This window comes from Budorcas taxicolor, chromosome 3, assembly GCF_023091745.1.
Source record: "Budorcas taxicolor isolate Tak-1 chromosome 3, Takin1.1, whole genome shotgun sequence".
Lineage (NCBI taxonomy): Eukaryota > Metazoa > Chordata > Mammalia > Artiodactyla > Bovidae > Budorcas > Budorcas taxicolor.
Window position 1 is genome coordinate 77,721,568 of NC_068912.1, and position 7,819 is coordinate 77,729,386.

Here is a 7,819-nt window from a genome sequence, read left to right on the forward strand (position 1 = left end):
CCTGGCTCCTGGCGGTTGGCTGGCAATTCTTGGTGTCCTTTTGTTTGTAGATATGGAACCCTGTTCTCTGTCTTCAAGGTCACGTGGCACTCTCCAGGTGTCCATGGCTGTGTCTGTGTGCCACTTCCCCCCTTTATGTGTTCAGAGGCATTTGGACCAGACCTACCCTAAGGACTCATTTTAGCTTGATTACCTCTGTGGAGACCCTCTCTGCAAATCAGATCACAGTCACAGGTGAAGTTAGGACCATCAACATCTTTGCGGGAAGGGGCATACAACATAGCCTATCACTGCCATCTAGGTTTGAAGCCCAATTCAGCCACTTCACTGACTAGGTGGTCTTAACAAAGACTCTAAGCCCCACTGAAAAGTGAAACTGTTAGTCGCTCAGTTGTGTAGTCACTCAGTTGTGTCCGACTCTTCGTGATACCATGGAGACATCCAGACAGGCTCCTCTCCATGGAATTCTCCAGGCAAGAGTACTGGAGTGGGTAGCCATTTCCTTCTACAGGGGATCTTCCTGACCCAGGGATTGAACCCAGGTCTCTTACATTGCAGGCAGACTCTTTACCCTCTGAGCCACCAGGAAAGCAGTAAGCTGACTAAAATGAGACAGAGGGTATCCCCCATGCAAAGATGAGCACAGAGTTAAGTGCCTGATCAGCATCAGTAGTTACTATGTGTGGGAGGACCCTGTGTGCAAGTTAAGCTCTTGTATCACTTCTACTTCAGGAATGGAGACTGAGAGGCCATGAACAGGCCCCTATTTTCTCACTTCTTTCCCCCTACTCTCATCCCCCAGCACCTCGCCTGGGGCCTAGAATCTTAGGGGTTTGGTAAATACTTCCTGCAGTTTATGACTCTACACTTCAATTTTGAGCCACTGTATCCCCAGGGTGATGGTAACTGAAGCAATCAATCAAGGGCTTCCCTCTCCTTTTCCATAATACTGTGGTTAAATTTAAGTGAATCACATTGTGCCAGGACTTGGAGCAGACACATGGGAGCTAGCTCTTGTTTTAGTGATCCATCAGGCCTTTGATGAGACCTGGTTGGTCCTACGGCAGCCGTCCACACAGGCTTCATTTCCATCCTAGTGACCCCCGCCGCAACTGAGGTCTGGTGGGCCTCCCTACCTCCCCAAGCCTGGCCACCATGTTTCCTTCATTCCAGCCTGGAACACAGAAGTCTCTCTGAGTCTGTCTGAGGCTTCATCTCTGCAGTCGCTCCCTCATGGGTTCTCCATTCCTTCCCTGGGAAGGAGGCAGAGCACTGCTCCTGGGCTCCCCAGAGCTTTCTGAGGACCTGTGGTCCCCCAGACCCCTCAACTGAGACCATCACGTCTCAGCCAATCATTAACTTCCCCCTCTACCTCTCCAAAGCCAGCCGGATTGGAGGAATCTTTTCTCTATTTAGTGCACTTTCTGCACTTTTCAGGGATACCCTAGTTTTCTCTGTTCACTTAACAACTCGGGTTTGGAAAGCAAAGCCAGAAACAGGATTGTAAGCTTCCTCCCTCTGCCTCTCTGCCTACCCTCCCAGGTATGGCCGCAGAATGGTCTATTGACTCAAGGGAGAAATACCAGGAAAGGAGAAAAAATAAGTTAATATTTAAAAAATATTATCCCAGCTTGTTTCAGTGAATAAATAAATGAATACACTGTACTGCCCCAAAGCTCTTGGGGTAGATCCTGAGCCAGCTACACAAAAAACCTGTCTCTTGAGGTTCCACAAACACCTCTGCTCCCAACAAGAGGGCCCAGAGCGCCGCCCCCCACCCAGAGGTTCCAGCTCAGTGAATGCTGAAGCCACTATGGTTGAGGTGATGCTGGCCACGTGCCCCAGGTGGAATCACAGGTTTCTTTGCCCTTGGTCCCAAGTGTGGCTGGCAGTTCTAATGAGCACTTAGCCCTGTATTATTATAGTTAATATTTGACATGGCTGGCCTCCTTGCTACCTGGAACCAGTTCTTACTCAACTTATACAGCAAAGTGAAAGCTTTGCCACTTACTACCCAGGTGACCCTGGGTGACTTACTTATCTTCTGCAAGCATTTTGCTCATAGGTAAGATGGGGATAAGAATTCCCACCTGCCAATTGCTATGAGGATTAAGAAACGTGCCTAAATAAAGCCCCAAGCCTGTGGCCTGCTAGGCAGTGTCTGCTGCTGGGAATAACTGTGGTTATGACTGTGGCCAGCTTGACTGGGCTCTCCTGTGCCTCAGCTGTGCATAGAGGGAGAGGCGGTCAAGCTACCAGCATTACCGCAGCTCCAGGGCCTGTGCCTGTGGACTTCAGTAAACCTACAGAAGGGCCATCACTAAAACCCACTCATGCCTTAAGCCACCCCAGGTTAAGATCAGCACTATCCATTCAATGGCTGCTGCTGCTACTGCTGCTGCTGCTAAGTCGCTTCAGTCGTGTCTGACTCTGAGCAACCCCATAGATGGCAGCCCACCAGGCTCCCCTGTCCCTGGGATTCTCTAGGCAAGAATACTGGAGTGGGTTGCCATTTCCTTTGCCAATGCATGAAAGTGAAAAGTGAAAGTGAAGTCGCTTAGTCGTGTCTGACTCTTTGTGACCCCATGGACTGCAGCCTACCATGCTCCTCTGTCCGTGGGATTTTCCAGGCAAGAGTACTGGAGTGGGGTGCCATTGCCTTCTCCAGTGGCTAAGCCCTTACAAAACATCGGCTATGAGCCTGGTATTTCATACACCCGAAACAGGGCTCCACAGGGAGATACATGTGGGAGGAATAATCATGAAATGGGTAAAACAACTGGGTTTAAATTGAGGGAAATCATTTGTTTGCTTGTGGTCACTGATTTATTCATACCACCTTCAGAGTCCCTTGTGTTTCCAGAGAGGATTTAAGGAGGCCTGAGAGAAATAAGGAACTTTACCCAAGAGGTCGTCTGTGAGTCTGGCCCCAAAGACTGTCACTAGGCACAGCAGGGAGGACAGACGCCACAGGAACAGCATCTGCAGGGCCGTGGCCACATGGACACCCCAGGCCCAAGAGGCTGCTTTTCCTAGGAAGGAAGTAGAGTGCTCATCCCCAGATATCCACACACCTTCTCCCTCACCTCTTTCAGGTTTCTGTTCAAATGTCGTTATTTTCAACCAGGCCCTCCCAAACCACCAGTGGCATGCTGGAACGGGCAAGTCACCGCTTCTGTGAGCTGAGTTTTAAGGAAATTTGCAAGCTGGGAAGTATACATGATAATTAATGAGAATTAAATCATATAAATGTACAACTAAATGAATTGGACATGGAACAACAGACTGGTTCCAAATTGGGAAAGGAGTACATCAAGGCTGTATACTGTCACCCTGCTTATTTAACTTATATGCAGAGTACATCATGAGAAACGCAGGGTTGGAAGAAGCACAAGCTGGAAGCAAGATTGCTGGGAGAAAATCAGTAACCTCAGATATGCAGACGACACCACATTTATGGCAGAAAGTGAAGAAGAACTAAAGACCCTCTTGACGAAAGTGAAAGAGGAGAGTGAAAAAGTTGGCTTAAAGCTCAACATTCAGAAAACTAAGATCATGGCATCTGATCCCATCACTCCATGGCAAATAGATGGGAAAACAGTGTCAGACTTGATTTTTGGGGGCTCCAAAATCACTGCAGATGGTGACTGCAGCCATGAAATTAAAAGACGCTTCCCCCTTGGAAGGAAAGTTATGACCAACCTAGATAGCATATTAAAAAGCAGAGACATTACTTTGCCAACAAAGGTCCATCTAGTCAAGGCTATGGTTTTTCCGTTGGTCATGTATGGATGTGAGAGTTGGACTGTGAAGAAGGCTGAACGCCGAAGAATTGATGCTTTTGAACTGTGGTGTTGGAGAAGACTCTTGAGAGTCCCTTGGACTACAAGGAGATCCAACCAGTCCATCCTAAACGAGATCAGTCTTGGGTGTTCATTGATAGGACTGATGTTGAAGCTGAAACTCCAATACTTTGGCCACCTGATGCAAAGAGCTGACTTATTGAAAAAGACCCTGATGCTGGGAAAGATTGAGGGCAGGAGGAAAAGGGGACAACAGAGGATGAGATGGTTGGATGGCATCACTGACTCAATGGACATGGGTTTGGGTGGACTCTGGGAGTTGGTGATGGACAGGGAGGCCTGGTGTACTGCGGTTCATGGGGTTGCAAAGAGTCTGACATGACTGAGTGACTGAACTAAACTGAAATGAATTGTAGTAGAAATCAAGATTTTGAAATCCTGAGCTCACCACTTGTTTTGTGCATTTATACCAACAAATAGTATCACATAAATGTGTACATATGTGTTTGTGTCTGTATGTATATATATATATATATACACATATTCTTTTCCATTATATGTTATTAAGGGCTTCCCTGGTGCCTCAACGATAAAGAACCTGCTTACAGTGCAGAAGAGGCAGGAGGCAAGGGTTTGATACCTGGGTGGGAAGATCCCCTGGAAGAGAAAATGGCAATTCATTCCAGTATTCTTGCCTGGGAAATCCTATGGATGAAAGAGCCTGGTGGGCTATAATCCACTGGGTCACAAAGAGTTGGACATGACTGAGCAAGTACACACACATTATAGTTATTACAAGATTTGAATATATTTCCCTGTGCTCCGTACTAGTTCCCTGTTGTTTATCTATTTTACATATAGGAATCATTCTGTATATAAAACACCCTCTTGTCATAACAAACATACTCTTTCAACAACACAAGAGAAGATTCTACACATGGACATCACGAGATGGTCAATACTGAAATCAGATTGATTATATTCTGTGCAGCTAAAGATGGAGAAGCTCTATACAGTCAGCAAAAACAAGACCAGGAGCTGACTGTGGCTCAGATCATGAACTCTTTATTGACAAATTCAGACTTAAGTTGAAGAAAATAGGGAAAAACCACTCGACCATTCAGGTATGACCTAAATCAAATCCCTTACGACTGTACTGTGGAAGTGAGAAATAGATTCCAGGGATTAGATCTGATAGAGTGCCAGAAGAACTATGCATGGAGGTTCGTGAATTGTACAGGAGGCGGGGATCAAGACCATCCCCAAGAAAAAGAAATGCAAAAAGGCAAAATGAATATTTGAGGAGGCCTTATGAATAGCTGAGAAAAGAAGAGAAGCTAAGGGCAAAGGAGAAAAGAGAAGATATACCCAAATGAATGCAGAGTTCCCAAGAACAGTAGGAGAGATAAGAAATCCTTCCTCAGTGATCAATGCAAAGAAATACAGGAAAACAATAGAATGGGAAAGACTAGAGATCTCTTCAAGAAAATTAGAGACACCAAGGGAACATTTCATGCAAAGATGGGCTCAATAAAGGACAGAAATGGTATGGCCCTAAGAGAAGCAGAAAATATTAAGAAGAGGTGGCAAGAATACACAGAAGAACTATACAAAAAAGATCTTCATGACCTGGATAATCACGATGGTGTGATCACTCACCTAGAGCCAGACATCCTGGAGTGTGAAGTCAAGTGGGCCTTAGGAAGCATCACTACGAACAAAGCTAGCGGAGGTAATGGAATTCCAGTTGAGCTATTTAAAATCCTAAAAGATGATGCTGTGAAAGTGCAGCACTCAATATGCCAGCAAATTTAGAAAACTCAGGAGCAGCCACAGGACTGGAAAAGGTCAGTTTTCATTCCAATCACAAAGAAAGGCAATGCCAAAGAATGCTCAAACTACTGTAAAACTGCACTCATCTCACACACTAGCAAAGTGATGCTCAAAATTCTCCAAGTCAGACTTCAATAGTACGTGAACTGAGAACTTCCAGATATTCAAGTTGGATTTAGAAAAGGCAAAGGAACCAAAGATCAAATTGCCAACATCCGTTGGATCATAGATAAAGCAAGAGAGTTCCAGAAAAACATCTACTTCAGCTTTATTAACTACACCAAAGCCTTTGACTGTGTGGATCACAACAAACTGTGGAAAATTCTTCAAGAGATGGGAATACCATGCCACCTTAACTGCCTCCTGAGAAATCTGTATGCAGGTCAAGAAGCAACAGTTAAAACTGGACATGGAACAACAGACTGGTTCCAAATCGGGAAAGGAGTACATCAAGGCTGCATATTGTCACCCTGCTTATTTAACTTATATGCAGGGTGAGGTGAAGGTGAGGTGAAGTCACTCAGTCGTGTCCGACTCTTTGCGACCCCATGGACTGTAACCTTCCAGGCTCCTCTGTCCATAGGATTCTCCAGGCAAGAATACTGGAGTGGATTGCCATGTCCTTCTCCAGGGGATCTTCCCGACCCAGGGATCGAACCCGGGTCTCCTGCATTGGAGGCAGACGCTTTAACCTCTGAGCCACCAGGGAAGCAAATGCCAGGCTGGATTAAGCACAAGCTGGAATCAAGATTGCTGGGAGAAATATCAGTAACCTCAGATATGCAGATGACACCACCCTTATGGCAGAAAGAGAAGAAGAACTAAAGAGCCTCTTAATGAAAGTGAGAGAAGAAAGTGAAAACATTGGCTTAAAACTCAACAAGCAGAAAACCAAGATCATGGTGTCCGGTCTCATCACTTCATGGCAAATAAATGGGGAAACAATGGAAACAGTGAGAGATTTTATTTTTGAGGGCTTCAAAATCACTGCAGATGGTGACTGCAGCCATGAAATTAAAAGACGCTTACTGCTTGGAAGAAAAGCTATGACTATCCTAGACAATATATTAAAAAGCAGAGACATTACTTTGCCAACAAAGGTCCATATAGTCAAAGCTATGGTTTTTCCAGTAGTCATATATGGCTGTGAGAGTTGGACTATAAAGAAACCTGAGTGCTGAAGAATAGATGCTTTTGAACTGTGGGGTTGGAGAAGACCCTTGAGAGTCCCTTGGATTGCTAGGAGATCTAACCAGTCAATCCTAAAGGAGATCAGTCCTGAATATTCATTGGAAGGACTGATGCTGAAGCTGAAACTCTAATAATTTGGCCAGCTGATGTGAAGAAATGACTCTTTGGAAAGACCCTGATGCTGGGAAAGATTGAAGGCAGGAAGAGAAGGGGGCAATAGAGGATGAGATGGTTGGATGGCATCACCAACTCGATGGACATGAGTTTGAGCAAGCTTCGGGCATTGGTGATGGATGGGGAAGCCTGGCGTGTTGCAGTCCATGGGGTCGCAAAGAGCTGGACACAAGTGAATGACTGAACTGAACTGAGGAGTCTTCACTTCTTAATTATTTTACACATTACTATTATCTCTGCTGCTGCTAAGTCACTTCAGTCGTGTCCGACTCTGTGCAACCCCATAGACGGCAGCCTACCAGGCTCCACCGTCCCTGGGATTCTCCAGGCAAGAACACTGGAGTGGGTTGCCATGACCTTGGAGTTGCATTGGAGATGCATGAAAGTGGAAAGTGAAAGTGAAGTCGCTCAGTTGTGTCCGACTCTTTGCAACCCCATGGACCCCAGGCTCTTCCGTCCATGGGATTTTTTAGGTGAGGGTACTGGAGTACTCAAGGTTATTTACATCTACTTGGTTTGGTAGAAATACTGCATTCCATTGCACTGCTCTGCATTTCTTCCTGATTTCATGTTTAATAATGTCACTTTCGTAGCATTCAATCTGCCAGAGCAAGAATATTTCTACCATTGAAAGTGGCCATTGCAATGAATCAGGACTTTTTCCACCCAGAAAACCAGTGACTGGACATTCCCAGCACCCACTGCTGCCCACCTTCCTGCTTCTGCTTCCCACTTGCAGCCCCACTTATTTTCATTTGGTGTTTCCATGGAACATGTTACTTTTTAGCACGTCGCACAAATTTGCTATCATTATTTGC

At 45.6% G+C, this 7,819-nt stretch overlaps 1 non-coding gene across 1 annotated transcript; it reads right to left on the minus strand.

Annotated features, from left to right (window-relative positions):
* Nucleotides 1-6,273: 6,273 nt before the first annotated feature.
* TRNAW-CCA (transfer RNA tryptophan (anticodon CCA)) lies at nucleotides 6,274-6,345 on the minus strand. The gene has a single exon. It is a non-coding gene; the product is annotated as a tRNA-Trp (tRNA).
* Between the last annotated feature and the right edge of the window lie 1,474 nt (nucleotides 6,346-7,819).